This window comes from Saccopteryx leptura, chromosome 7, assembly GCF_036850995.1.
Source record: "Saccopteryx leptura isolate mSacLep1 chromosome 7, mSacLep1_pri_phased_curated, whole genome shotgun sequence".
Lineage (NCBI taxonomy): Eukaryota > Metazoa > Chordata > Mammalia > Chiroptera > Emballonuridae > Saccopteryx > Saccopteryx leptura.
In genome coordinates this window covers 53090702-53106721 of record NC_089509.1, presented here as the reverse complement: position 1 = coordinate 53106721, position 16020 = coordinate 53090702, and the positions used below count along the sequence as shown (strand labels likewise).

The window sequence follows — 16020 nt, the reverse complement described above, 5'->3', positions numbered from 1 at the left end:
AAATCCCCCAATTTCATATATTTTACAACATTCCACCTCTCCCAGAGTTGCTACTGCTTTGATGTAATTTTTTCTCACCTATTATTTCCTACCATATTCCTTTTTTATTCCTACTGCTTCAAGACTATACTTTCAGGGATCATTTCTATAGTTTGTTTTATTCCTACTGCTTCATTTCTGCTTTTTCTTTTTTCCAAGCTTGCCTGTTGGTTCCCACCTCTTCATATCCTCCTTCATGTGTGGCTCAGTTCCTAGTGAGCAATGCCTTTGTGAGGAAAATACCATCTTCTTTCTGTTTTTCTAGGCTGGAACTTGAGAAATGGCAAGTACATGTACTCATTCCTCCTGCCAGAGCAAGTCATCAAGCTCAGTCTGTGATTAGCAGCAAATGGTCATGCCTCTGAAAGGCCTTGCAGAAGCAGACCAGTGAAAACGTCCACTAGCACTCCTAAAACCACCGGGGCCTCTGAAACACAGAAAGTGCTTTCATTCTGAGGTCAAAGCAATTCGTTGATAGATGGAAATGACTCATGCGTACTAGCTTAGAATCTGTCTTTCCCTAAAATGAACCACAATGGTCTCTCATAGGCTTTGTGAAGCTCCATATGAAGCTAATTCATGTTTTCTAATCTGTTTTGTTTAGTTAAAAGTATGCTCTTGGCAATTAACAGATCAAATATAAACAAGAGTAATGTAATGGAGATGAACCTTACATAATTTGCAGCTTTGAAAAACATCTTCCTGGTGTGCCCACATTTAAGTTGTTTGAGTGCAGGCAGGGTTAAGAAGCTACTAATTATTTCCTGATTGTTATCTTAAATTATTTTTATATTATAATAGTTGCATTCTGGAACAGCCAAAGGCTTTTGGATCTGTTTTTAAAAATCCTCTGATTCTTCCCCCTCTTTCCAACTTTTACCTTTCTGCTAAGGTTGGCATTGGGAATCTATTCTGACAAAGGATATTAAATTAAGAAAACTCAAATCATCAAATTCTGATTTTCACTGATTTAGACAATTGTTCCTGTGTCAGCTTTTCTTCTACTAATCATTCTTTTCCTTTGAATAATAAAACATATTTAGTTGAAGCAGTCTTTTGTCTTAGAGAAGTTGTCTTTGAATTTACAGACTGTTTTCAATGACCTTAAGTATGTCTTAGTTTAAAATGTTTTTCTGCCTAAATGTACAAGATGCAGCATACTGAGATATGTTATTCTTTTGAACTTAGTGGCTGATAAACTTGATCAAAGAAGAAAAACTGCATTAATTCCACATACTTTCTTTACTGAACATTATTTGGAAAAGCCCAGCGATCAAGGAGTAAAGTGAAAATGCTTACTTAAATAATGCAACATACTGCTTGGTGAATACCGACTCCTGAGGGAGTTAAGTTCACTCTTTCAGAACAGTGATGTACTTAGAAACATTCTGCCTGAAGAAGTGAATGCTTTCAAAACTTTGTGGTCTGTAATCATTTAGTCTTGGGTAGAAATATGGAACTTCTAATGTTATGCAAAAATGTTAAGAATCCATGTGGAATATACTATTTTTCTTATCAAAGCCATAGGTTATTCTAACATGCTCTCAGTTGAAAGGTAATTGGCATCCTGTTCAAATGTTTGTACTCTCACAACTGCTTTCTAATTGCTGTTCTCATAATTGCAGAGGGCACTAGATAATGCTGTATACAGTTCAAAGTCTTTCAAATTTAGAACAGGAATGTTAATAAATTAAAGTGATCATAATTTTAATATATCAACACTTCGAATCAGTCAGGTACTGCTTTACTCTCCTTGTCACAATTAACATGCCCCACATAAACTTTGCATACAAAAACAGCCTGTAATTTCAAGAGAAAGAGATGATGTCAGATTTTTAATGATACTAGAAACAGTCCAATAAGTGGAAGTAATTTAATAGTCTCCTCTGCTTAAGAAACACATGGAGCACATAGATAGTCAGTCTCATCATCCCTTAATTTATTTATAGTTATTTATCTTTAAAAATTTTGGCATTGGCATTTGTTTCTTTTGCTTCAGATTCATAGCCTAATCCTATAAGTGCACCATAAGTGGAAGAATGCAGTTTATGCTGCTTATTTCTCCTGCTTACTATGCTGCTTTTAAGAAGCAAAGTGTAAAAATCATCCTTGAAATGTTATTCAGATTCAAACTTGCTCTTGTCTATGTACATTAGGACAGTAACATCTGTGAACACAAAGAATTTAATTAAAACTTGCAAACTAAAGTTGTCCTAGACCCATGGTATTTAAACTCAAGTATAGTAGTGATAAGGGAACTCAAGAGTTAAGAAATTTAGCTTTAGTAATAGTGACTTTTAGTTATAATGAATGGGATTAATGATTAATGTAAGGAAAAATCTTTCTTCCAGGTACTGGATACATGAATGGGAGTACGTGACTTCATAAAGCTGCAAGCATCCCTCCTTTGCGCCCTAGCTCAGAAAATCCACAAACAAAATGGTAGCTAATCCCCGGTACTCCAAGGACAGAACGAGCAACAGCAACGACACAGATGAAGAATTACTAGTCAGCAGATAAAAAAAACGCTAGAATACTCCCTGGATGGCAACTTCTATCTAATTAACTTTCCCTTAAATTTCAAACCTCTTCTCCCCCCCCTTTCTTCTCCTTGTAAAATGGTTGGCTGAGAGTAGGCATTAGGATGGTTTTTTGGTACGTGACCCCCACCTTCTCAGTTAGCCTACCATCTGAATGAAGCACCCACAAGAATTCAGGCCTTGTCTCTACTTATTTGAATTAGTGGTGTCAGGCAGCATGGACACTCACATTTTTCTGGTTTCAGTCGAAGGTGAGAGGAGGGCAGTTGGAGGGAGTGAAATGTAAAAAGCCATTAAAAATATATATATAATATCTATATGTATATACACACACACACACACTTTGTAAAATTCCATATAAAGCTGGCCTTCAGAGCTTTAAAATAGAATCATTTTCCTGCCTGGACTATTCCTTTCAGGTGCTGAAATCTCTAGGCAGATGGAGAAATCACTTCAGCTGAGTGTGACCTCCCGCTGTATTAGGACAACTCACCCAAAAGGGAACTCAAAGACTGTAAAGTTAAGCATCTCTTTGTTTATCTTGAAATATTGTTTTAAAAATATTGGACAGTTAACTATAATTACAAGTTATCAACCACTAGTTAGGACTCAACATATGATAGCTTCCATCTCATATGTCTTCTAGTAGCCTGCATAATCGTAATCTACCATGATTCCAGTCAAAGAATCCTTAATTTCATCATTAAGGATTTGAAAATACCAGTTTGAAAAATGGCAACACGTAGATTGCTAATATGGAAGGACAGCCATCACACAGAGTCCAGAAACGCTGCTTCCAGGCCCATCTGTGGGGGAGGTGGAGCGGGGCTATGGAACTTTCTAAGAATGATATACTTGTGCTTTCTCTGACAATGACAGGCTGAGCCTTTCCTAACATTTTTTTTGCAGAACTGGCTATTAAATTTTCATTATTACCTGGAACTGCAATTCCTAGATTGTCTGCCAAGAAGCTAACTGACAGCCGAGATTAAAATGGCCACCTTCACAAGAACTTAACATTGAACATCATGACATATACACATACAGTACATGCTCATTAAGCATTTATGGAATGAATTTGTCTTAAAGCAAAATTGCAAAACCCAACACCCACCTTTTCATGTTTCTTGCTGACAGATTCCGTTACCTTCTTTCTCCCACTTCTTTTTAAAGAGTAGAAAACAAGGTACAAATTCTGCAACAGAACTTATTTAAATAGTACAGAGAAGTTATGTGAAATATGGGATATGATCTTCTAGGAGGGGGCAAAAATAAACTTCTTGCCTGTGAACCTGTGAGTCTCCCACAACAAAATCCAGCTCCTCACCCAAAATGCTCAGCAGGGCACCACATGAGCATGTGAAAATTAGAACTGCAAGAATGTTCGCTTGGAAAGTGAAACCAGTTAACTTTGGGCTTTTTGCCAACCTTAATTTCTGCCAGAAATTCTCCTGTTTTTACATATCTGTACTAAGCAATTAAAAAAGTACTGTAGCTAAAAAAAAAAAAAAAAAAAAAAAAAAAAATCCAAACACATTTATATCTCCATCACAGTTTAGTCCAAAAGAAAATAATTAACTTCTTCTCCCAATGGGCCAAGTCTAGGAAGACCATTCAAACATCATCACCACCACCACCACATACAAATGCACTTTTCTTATAGGATCATTTAATCACAAGCAGTATCCTAACTTGATCTGCAAGATTTAGAAGGAAGACCTCAGTAGGCTTGCAGGGTGTCCCAGTGCACTCTGGAGTGGGAAGGCTACTAAAAACAGCAGATGTAGTAAAAAGCCCTAGGTCCCGTTCCCCAGCAGTGCGAGCCCAAGGACAGTGTCATACACTTCACCAAGCCTGACACTAGCCACTACAGAAAATATCTGTAAAGGTGAAATTTAAAATGCTGATGCTTTAAAGTACTTCCTGCATTGTTCTTTATAAAATCTCACACTTGAGTTGGAAATTGGTATGTGGCTTAAAACAGACACAAATATCACTCATCTATTATGACTAGTCTCCTGAAACACACACGCGCACACACACCCTTTCTAACACCTAATCATGTGTGGTATCAAGGGCTCCGTCACTAGTTTTCTGTTTTGGTCCTATCACAAACAATCCATCAGCTCTCAGTTTTGTTCATATTATACCCAAAATATATTTCTAGTAACTATTGATACATAATCTTTTATTTTATATTGCCAAACTTTATAAAATTCAACATGGTTTTTCTTTTCTTTAATATCACCCACAAATTTGTTCTGATTATCAATTTTTTAAGTTGTATATTAGAATAGAAAACATCTGCTTGGAACACTGAGATCGCTGGTTCAAATTCCTGGGTTTGCCTGGTCAAGGCACATATGAGAGTTGATGCTTCCTGCTCCTCCCCCCTTCTCTCTCTCTCTCTCTCTCTCTCTTTCTTGTTCTCTCTCTCCTCTCTAAAATAAATAAATAAAATCTTTAAAAAAATAAAACATTTTATGTTTTAAAAAAAAGAATAGAAAACATCTGAGCTTGTCAGTAATAATGGTAAATATAATAAGGAATCAATTAAAAATGAATAAAATGATTGTTGAGTATTAGCATATGTACAAAACCATCACTATGAGAGAGAGTGCTGGGGGAGAAACAGCAGTTTATGGTAAATGTTGAACTGGCTTATGCTGAGATGGATTTAGTTCAAGCACTTGGGCACAAGGGAAGCGGGGGGTTCATGGGAGTTGTTGCAGATGGCAATGGCACCCAGGCTGAGTGGCATTAGGATAGCATGCTTCCTCTAGCTCTTAGACCCATCCATGAATCCTGGAGTCAGGAGCCCTTAATTCCAGATCTCCAACACTCCTAAATTGTTCTTAGCCTTAATTTTGAAATACATGTCCTAGTCCAACACAGACTCCATTCTATCTTGTCCCTAGTTCTCCTTAGTTCTGACTCTTTTATTTTTTAATTTTTTTTTTATTAAGTGAGAGGCCAGGAGGAAGTGAGACAGACTCCTGCATGCAACCCAACAGGGATCCACCCGGCAACCCCTGTCTGGGGCGATGCTCTTATTATCTGGGCCTGTGCTCGCCACTGAGCTATTTTTTAGCGCCTGAGGCAGAGGCTACATAGAGCCATCCTCAGCACTGGCTGCAGGAGAAGAAGAGAGAGAGAGAAATAGAAGGGGAAGAGGAGGGGTGGAGAAGCAGATGGTTGCTTCTCCTGTGTGCCCTGACCAGAATCAAACCTGGGACTTCCACATGTCAGGCTGATGCTCTACTGCTGAGCCAACCAGCCAGGGTCTTATTTTTGTATTTATACCTGAGCATCATCCCTCGAACCTGATGCACTGCCCCATTTCACTGGCTCATGATCTTTTGCTTTCTCTTTAACTATTGAATTCTTCTTTGCCTTTGCTGCTGTAGATTCTCTTGATCAACAGTCTGGCTCCACAGCCCCCTTTCAGTGCCTCTGCCCTCAGTGAAAGCTTTTCTTCTGTCTATGCTCAGACATTGGGAATGGACCCGATACAGAGAGTGGGGGCAAATAAATGCTGAGGGCAACGGGTAGGATGTGTTGAGGCTGGGGGAATTATGCTAGGGTTAAAGATCAATTTTAATTGAAAAGAAAGAAGACTATGCTCTTAGAGGAGATTTTGAGAGTACAAGGGCTAAGTAACAACAGTTCTAATATATGTGGCTGTGAGCAGCTCCACCAGGAAGGAGACAGTCATTAGAGTTGAGATGGTTGAAGAATTCAGTTTCTTAAAGTAATGTAATGTTGACATCACCAAGGGTAACGGTAACATTATTAGTTTCAAGTGTTGGAATGACTATAATAGAAAGAGGAACTTAATGGCTTTCTACAACTCCAGAGGACAGACATTTAATTTGAACTCAAGAGTGCACTCTCAACAGGTAAGAATGCCTTTAACAAGAGAACAACCTATTACTTCAGGCGGACAATTTTCTCTCTTAAACAATTTTCTTATTGTGCTGTTATTCTGAATGTTCAGCATCTAGAATAACATGGAACTTCATATTATCTAGGATAACTTTGTACTTTATATTCTTTTCCTGCTTTCTGGAAAAGAGATAATGGTTATTATATTATACTAGCCTCCCATGTTAAATGATAATGATGATGATGACAATAATAACGAAAGCTTATAAAGCCCTTACTATGTACCAGGCAATATTGTTTTAATCACTTTACAAATACAAATTTATTTAAACTCAAACCACTCTTTGAGATGGATACTATTAGAATATTAGAATCTTCATTTTCGGATAAGGAAAAAGGCTCAGTGATATTAAATATTTTGCCCAAGATCAAACAGTAGATAAGTACAGGAGCCAGAATTCAAACTGAGTCTGGTTTCAAAGTCTGTGCTCAATTAATTAGGGTTTACCTGACAGCATTTTCTGGTTTCCAAAGAAAGTATTATGGGGAGGAGGTTAACTTAGAATTGTTTCTGGTCCTAGGAGGTGATGTTTTGTGATTCTAGTAAACTGAGGCCACTTCATACATCTTAAGGATAGTTATCATTGGATATATAAGAAATATATTCAAAGGTCTCTAATAGAAATGGGATTTTTTTAAAAAAAAGAAAAGAGAAAGAGAGAAATAATGTAGCACATCATTTGTAAAATCTTTCTAATTTAAAGAACTATTCAGGTTAATCAAAATATAAAGATGGTATCCATAATGAAATTGTATGTATCAACTCCTGGAATTCCCTTATATATCTATCCATGGGAGAATAATTCTGTATAAAATGTTGATTGTTATATTACTTTTAATATTATTACAAAGATGTAGCTTGACACTTTCTCAATACAAGTGTTCACAAAATTCTGTGTCAGACTCACTATACAGTGTTACACAAAGGGTAAAAGAGGTGTATTTATAGATAAGATTGTGATTATTGGTTGTTGTTTGAGGACTACTTATCTTCCTTTGAATATTCAAATGGCTGAGAATATGAAAAAATAGAGAATAATATGGAGGTGCAGGTAAACCATGATTTATAGAAAATAATATATACATATATATGTATATGTATAATGTGTGTATATAAAAGCATAATAGAGCATAATTGAAAGAAATGGTTGTATAACATAATGACATAGTCAAGAAGCTGGGGCCAGCTGGTTCAAAATGGGAAGTAAATAAAAAAAGGTAAAAAATGAAGTCTGAGACAACTTATTGCTCTTATTCAAAGGGTAGAATATTTAAACTATAAATAGTAGTTTTGGGTTGACAATTATAGTAGCTGGATTAGTTCTTTTCAGGAAAAAGGATTGTAACTTGAAACACAAACTCATGCCTTCTTTTCAAATTTCATTTCTCTGATATTTTATAGTATAAAAGTTGGGGCTGCTGTCCAGCTCTAGATGATGGATGGGTGATGAATCCTGAAATCATTCCCATTCCAGAATGAGTCAGTAACTGAAGCAGACATGCACTAATACAGTTTCATCCTCAAAAGTAAATGTTTTTGAGTCTTTTGGGACTCAGAGGGTGAGCTTAGTCTCTACTGAAGAAGTCAGGTTGTAATGAGCTTCTGTTCCCACTCTGATTACCTGGGATGGCACAGAGGACAGACGGAGCTAATCAAGCTGCTGATTGTGTTGGTTGCTCTGCCTTTGGCAGCCCTAGCTCTAGCCCCTGTGTTCCAACTCTAACTGCTGCAGGGCTTCTCCCTCCTATACTGCAGAGCAGCCAGCTCCTACCTTATCCAGTACTGGGAAAATGGCTCAGGCTCCAACAGAAGCAGAGACAGTGAATTTTAAATAAAGCTTGTTGCTGAAACTGACAATGCTTTAATAACATTAAAGGAATGCACATTATTCTTGTCCCTTTCCCAGAATATTCCAGCTTGACAATATGTCCCTTGTGTCCACAAAGACTCTTACAAAACAGATAAATTATAAAGATAATCCTTTTTTTTTTTTTTTGTATTTTTCTGAAGCTGGAAATGTGGAGGCAGTCAGACAGACTCCCGCATGTGCCCGACCGGGATCCACCCGGCATGCCCACCAGGGGGTGATGCTCTGCCCATCTGGGGCATCGCTCTGTTGCATCCAGAGCCATTCTAGTGCCTGAGGCAGAGGCCACAGAGCCATCCTCAGCGCCCAGGCCATTTTTGCTCCAATGGAGCCTTGGCTGCAGGAGGGGAAGAGAGAGACAGAGAGGAAGGAGAGGGGGAGGGGTGGAGAAGCAGATGGGCACTTCTCCTGTGTGCCCTGGCTGGGAATCGAACCCTGGACTCCTGCACGCCAGGCCGACACTCTACCACTGGGCCCACATCCTTAATTCTGTAAAAGATTTTCACGGAGCACTTACTTAATACAGTTACTCAAAAACTTCTAAATTATTTGATAAAAAGAGTTACTGGTTAGATAAAATAAAGCTGAATTCTTCTAATGACAGTGATCACTAAAAACAAAGTAATCAACAACAACAGAGATATTGGTAAAGCATCTGGTAAGTTATAATGCATTTCAGTGAGAAAAGTGACTTTATTTACAAAAATTTAATACAGTATATGCAGTTTTTATAAAACACAGGTACTTTCTTATGTGAGGTTTATCTTGATTTCATTTCAGTGAAATTGTTTGTATGAATTACAAAACAGAATTAAATTATATAATAGTTATTTAAATTTTTCTGGCCCTGGCTGGTTGGTTTGGTGGCAGAACTTGGGCCTGGCATGAGGATGTCCCAGGTTTGATTTCTGGTTATGGCACACAGAAAAAGGGACCATCTGCTTCTCCACTCTTCCCTCTTTTCCTTCTCTCTCTCTCTCTCCCCCCTCCCACAGCCTTGGCTCTGTTGGAGCAAGTTGGCTCAAGTGCTGAGGATGGCACCATGGCCTTGCTTCAGGCTCTAAAATGACTCTAGTTGCAATGGAGCAATGGCCCCAAGTGGGAAGAGCATTGCCCCTTAGTGGGCTTGCCAGGTAGATTCCGGCTGGGCGCATGCCCGAGTCTATCTCTTTGCCTCCTGGCTTCTCACTTATATAAAAAAACCCAAAAACAAAAAACAAACTAACAAAAAACTTTTTTATTCAGTCTGCATTTATTAAACTTTAAGTGAACAACACTGAGAACATATTTGAAAACCATTTAAAATCTTGGACTTTGCTTTTAAAATTAATAGTGATGTGTGTTTTTTTCTTTTTGACCCTTTCCGTATGGGTAAATATATATCAAGTTAATGCATTTAGAAATACACATGCTGAAATATTCAGATTTTGGGGGAAGATGCTATTAATTCTTTGACTAACAGAGAAACTTCCAATTATAATTTTTTTTAGTATTGTATTTATTTTAAATCATATGTATGCCTGGAGCAATTTGACAATTATTTACTTTTGAACAGTCAGGCATATCTAAAGCATTCAGTTCACCAGGCAAGAAGATATATCTTACATCCAATTAGAAAAAACGTAAGACAAAAACCTGCTTGAAAGTTTGCCAAAAAGAGAAGTGAAAAATGATGTGTCCAATGACAAGATAGTGGGGTGGGGGAAGAGCTCATTTAACACAGAAGATGAGCCAACTTAAATGCTTAGTAAAATTAAAATATAAACCAACCAACATTTTAAAAAATTTTTAACTGAACATTTGGATCAGGTCTCCTTTTCTACAACTTATCCTGATTTTAAAAGAAATATGAAATGCAAAATAAAAAGCAACAAAAGCTACAAGTGAAAAAACCAGGTTTTATCAATGTGTACCTTGAAATGTATCTCATCATGGGGGTGGACTGGGTTTGGGTTGATGTTATGGTACAAAGATTTTCAGAATGACATATAACACTGAAAAATGTCAAGTGAGTTCTTTTTGCTTAAACCTTATGTTACTATTTAATGTCTTTATGCCTCAGTTTTCATATCTAGAAATTAAATTGTTGAACCAAATAGTCACTGAGGTTCTTTGTGTTATCTATGCAATAAATTTCTTTTATTCTTGATGACAGTTTAAGAAGTACAACTACTCTACCAGGAATTTTGATTGCCTATTGTGCTGCTTACTGGAAGATTATTTTAATGTCATTATTTAGGCCCATAAAGTCCCAAGAAGTCATTAAATATAGCTACACTGTCACTTGTGTACAAATGACTCTTTGAGTTTGCTGATTTTCAACTTTTTAGAGAAAATAAAATCTTTGTTCTTTTCATTACTGATCTAATTGTCATTATTCTTTGTGTTTTTACTGATTATTTGTACAAATAAAAAAAATATTCAGGTTAGTTAAATTTGTAAGAGATAGATTCCAGTGACTAGAAAAATGAAAAGTATGAATTTTTTTCTTTGGAGTTCATATGTAGCATTTCAAATAAATGAGACATATTGGATATATATCATATAACAGGGGTCGGGAAACTTTTTGGCTGAGAGAGCCATAAACACTATATATTTTAAAATGTAATTCCGTGAGAGCCATACAACGACCCGTGTATGTTAAGCATTATCCAATAAAAATTTGGTGTTGTCCCGGAGGACAGCTGTGATTGGCCCCAGCCACCTGCAACCATGAACATGAGCGGTAGAAAATGAATAGATTGTAATACATGAGAATGTTTTATATTTTTAATGTTATTATTTTTTTTAATTAAAGATTTGTCTTCGAGCCAGATGCAGCCATCAAAATAGCCGCATCTGGCTCACGAGCCATAGGTTCCCGACCCCTGTCATAAAAGAATAAAATATTTGGTATTTGCCCCTGTTCCTGGAACAAAGCTCTTAAAACCCTTGGAATCTCCTGAGTGGTGGTGTCTTTGGTATGCTAATGAATGACTACTGGTCTCTGTGGGAGCAGGGGATGGGGATAGAGATAGCTTCAATTCAGGTACCTGTAGCCAGAAAAACCAATAAAATGATTAGATGGTTAAAACAGTCTACCCCATTTCCTACCTCTGAGAAGTGGAGAGGGCCAGAGATTGAATCCAGTCACCTATGGCCAATGCTTTAGTCAATCACCCTACATAATAAAACCTTGATAAAAACCATAAGCAACAGGATTTTGTGACCTTCCAGGATGATGACTGTACTGATAGGTGGTGACCTCAGAAAGGGCATGGAAGCTCAGAGCTAATCCGGCTCACCTGGGTTTGGCTGCTGCTGAGTTATACTCTGAATTGGAGATGAAGTGGAAGAATCTGTGGGGTCTGCTTTAACTATGGGAGTTAGTGTGAGAATTATATTGTTGTACGCCCAGTTGGTGTCAGAAAATACCAATCTTTGGCATTAGAAATAGTGTCAGGAAAGAAATAATACAACAGACATATCATATAGTTACATAAAGACCAAGAACCTGTATCGAATAAATAAATCAGTGTTCTAAAGAGTCAATTCTGAATCAGAAAAGTCTAAAGTTACCCACCATTCTGCAAGGGATGAGCCTATAATTTGAATGAACAAGTGTTTGTTGCTGAAGCAGGGAAAACAAATTACAATTTAATTAAATTTTAAAATGTAACTTAAGTGCTTTCAACAAGGGGGTGGGAAGCAAATAAAATGGACAATGTAATGCCAATTAAATTCTGTCCCTCACAGATTGTTCGATCAAAGATCTTGGAATTACACTGTCAGACACTTATTAATTGTCTGCTCTGCTCTGTAAATGAGTGAATTTAGACATGACCCCTAGCTATCATACAAGTCTTGCAAAAAAACAGTCTCTAAATACTCAGGCCCGTGTGTGTGTGTGTGTGTGTGTGTGTGTGTGTGTGTGTGTGTGTGTGTGTGTGATTGAGAGAGAAGAGAGGAAACATCAGCTTTCAGTACCAAGGTTACCAGGGGAGTTCAACCCAAATTGTCTCATCATAAGCAGTATTTTACAAACAAGTGAAAAGAATATTGATGTGCAGAAGTTTTTCAATTGTGGCAAATGTAAGTGAGAGGAAGAACGCTGCAACTATTGCACAGCAGACAGCTGTCAATGGCAAACAACAGTAAATTATCCATGGATTTTGTCGGTCTCTTACCCAAAAGTACATCTGAGAAAAGGCAACCAACCTTCTCTTCCTCTGTAATCACAGAAGACTTGAGGCCCAGGTGACATTTTTACACAACCATTTTCTGAAGTAAAACTCCCTGTGATCATTAAAGAAAATGTCTACTTTTATTTTTCAGGTGGTTGAGGGAAGCTGTTTCTTAAAGACACTCAACACTGGATGAAAGCAGAAACATTTCCTTAAAACTCCAGACTATGCTTTTTGCAAACAGCTGGCACTTGGCCATATTGCAGACATCTGAAATGCTGACTGATTTAAAAAAATAAATCCCAATGTTTGTTTACATGTTGGCAACAAGAAAGTAAAACATTTGTATATTAGTAAACATTTGCAGACATACAGAGAAATACTTAAAGATATAATTCAAGGCTTCCTCATTTCTCACCCAATATTTTTGCCACTCAATGGTCATATCTTTAAAACTCGAAACAGGTGCTCTTTCGCGTTAAAATGCATGGCTCTGAGTGTAGCTGGGATAAATACTTTACTCATCCTTTGGCACCCTGCACATAACATTTTAAAATAATTCAAACAACCTGCAGCTCATCAGTGACCAAATAGAACTCTGGTAAAAATAAAATATCTTCCTGTTCAGCACCAGCTGGCTAAATTTAAACCCTGATTATATAATCTTAAAGTGTCCTTGCTTTTAGTTGGTGTATTAAGAGATTCTGTTATAATGTCTCTCCCAAATCTCTCTGGTCTCTAACATCTAAACACTGGCAGCACAAGACAAAATTAAGGTGTTCACAGGTGATTGAGGACAGAAAAAAATCCATTTGAAATCGTATGTAGGTCATGATACCTTTAAAGTAACATCTCAGTCCTCTCTCTAAGTTTGTAGTTCCTATAATTAGGGCTGGCAGATCCAACTGGCAGTGATTTTCTTAATTCTGCAAAACATGTAAGAACCTGATTCTTTAATCCTTACTCCAGTAACGCTCCCAGAGGACAGGAAACAGTGGCTGGAGCCAGAAGTATCAACTCAAACGAAGGCTGGTGAATGAATCATTTTCCTACGTTTCCCTGAGCAAGCTGCAACAGTTGAAAATATTTAAAACTCTTCCTTCCCCTCACCAAATTCTAAGAATTACAGTTTATATTTTAAAATATTCATTGCATACATTATCAATTTATGCTTATAAAAGATAAGCTCTTAGTTTTTCCCTTGAGCAGTAAGTTGAAGTATAATTTTCACTCACGACTGTTTATCGCGTTTGCCTCATTCTCCAATACTAAATATGAAAAATGCTAATTTTGCAAAGAGATAATACATGAAGCCCTAAATTTAATAATATAAAGTAATGCCAAATATTGCCATAAAAACAAAATCTGACTGAACGCTGCCTTTTGTAACAGGTTCAGTTTGACCTATGGTCTCCATTGATTTTAAGCAGTCAGCAAGAACATTTTACAACTCTGGAAGCAGACAATGACTATATTACACATACCTTTTGCAATATTTAGACTTAACCCCAAGCTCGTGGAGATTACATATATCTTTACAGCTCTTCACAGACTAGTTTCCTCCCTTGTTTCGTGTACAGCAAATTTCCCAGTCCCCTGAAAACAATCGGTGGAGTGGAGGCCAGCTCCACTGAACGGTCTAGCAAGCAAGTGGATGGAACGGCTGAATTTATTTTAGCCCTGTGTCTAAAGGATGCAAGTTGGTGCCTATTTTTAGGAACTGAGCTGGGTATAGGTGGGGCCTGAGTCAACCACTCTTTTCAGAAGTGTGTCTCTGAGGGCACTCTGCCTCGTACTGTCCTTGGTATGTATGTATGCAGGGTTCTAACACATGTGCAGTCAATCAAACTCTCTTCTGCATGCACCGCCATCAAGCCAACTTTCAAAGTCTGAACAATGCCCCAAAAGAGTTAGCACTGATGAGGGAAGGAAGGGTTAAACATCACTGGAATTACTTGCATTTGTTTTTAGTAATTCCAATCTTTGAAGAGTTAAAATATGAAAATAAAGCATGTAGGAAAAGTTCCAATTTATTTTGGTGGAATTTGGGTTCTCAGAAAGAGGAGACAGTTTTTATTTACAAAAATGTTCTTCGGAATGGACAAGATCAGTTTGCTATTTGAGGTTTCACATATAGAGCAAAACACTACTGTGGTGTTTATAGAGTAAATAATTGTTCTTTAGATTTAAAAAGCGAGGTCAGAAAGGGTGAGAAGGCACTGTAGAGAGAATTAAGGGCACGCTTAGCCTGTGATTTAATTAATATTGTTTCAGTCACTTGGCACAAGAAAGAGCAGGCAGGGGAAGGAGTCACCTCACATGCTCCGGAGAGAATCGTATTAAATGTCCTTTGCTGTCACGCTACTTACTCAGCACACTCTGCCGCCCTGACATGGAAGGAAGGAAAGGAATTCACCTGCAAGTTCCATTCAGCTCCATCATACCAACCTCTAATACTTTCTAACGAAACATAGAACAGTGAGCTTCCCCTATCTTTCCTCTATTCTATTATTTTCCTAGTTTGGTGCTAAGTGTGTATCCAAATGGTCTCCCAGCAAATCCATATAAAGAGGAAATTGCCCTCTGACTTAAAGAAAGTACCTGACTTATATACTGTTTAATTCATACAAATGCTTACAAATGAGTTAGTTACCACATTACTTACTAATAAAGACCACTAATATTTGATTTTTCATATAAAATATTGATTTCTATCCAGATGTGATATTCCAGTTGAATAATTCTAAAAAACAGTTTCTAGAAGGATGTTCCTTATACTCCACAGGATTTTTCAGGACCAGGAGCTAGTATAGTCTAATTATTTTAGAGTGTGCCATCCAGTGGTAGCACATTTGTCTAGAGAAATATGACTATTTAAAATTTTAATTGATTAAAATTAAAAATACAATTTTTCAAGTACTCAGTCTCCACATATGACTAGAAACTATGTATTAGTGCAGATATAGAACACGTTCATTGCTGCAGAAAACTCTACAAGATAATGATGGTTTATTGCACAGGATTTCAGCACGGTTTTGACACCAACTAAACTCTGTGACCTGGCAAATTTCACAGGTTGTCTAAGCTTCATTTTACTCTTCTGGGATTCAATAGGACTAAGTTTATCTACTTTAAGTGGTTGTTGTGAAGATTAAGTGACATAATATATATATAAAATACTAATTACTGTCTAAATCTAGAATAAATATTTATTTAAAAATTATTATTACTTTACCTTACTATATACTTAATAAAATGACACTAGATCTAAAAGAGTAATAGTTCAACTTAAGGGAAGATTGATCCTACAATGTCAACTTATCCTACAAAAGTATTTGTATATAGATGTTAATGATTCTTATGGTGGTTAAATATCATTAATTATTCAAAGATCTGATTTTAGCTTTTTCAAGTTTCTTTCCTTATTTAAAACTACTTGCTTGTCATTTTATTCTAATGATAGGT

General features: G+C 36.9%; 1 protein-coding gene across 1 annotated transcript in view; it reads right to left on the bottom strand.

Moving 5' to 3' along the window:
• XIRP2 (xin actin binding repeat containing 2) overlaps window positions 1-14185 on the bottom strand; it is an 87365-nt gene extending 73180 nt beyond the window's left edge. Inside the window, exon 1 of the mRNA XM_066346456.1 lies at window positions 14040-14185. The gene's annotated coding sequence lies outside the window, so the exon portion shown is untranslated. The remainder of the gene's footprint in view (window positions 1-14039) is intronic.
• Between the last annotated feature and the right edge of the window lie 1835 nt (window positions 14186-16020).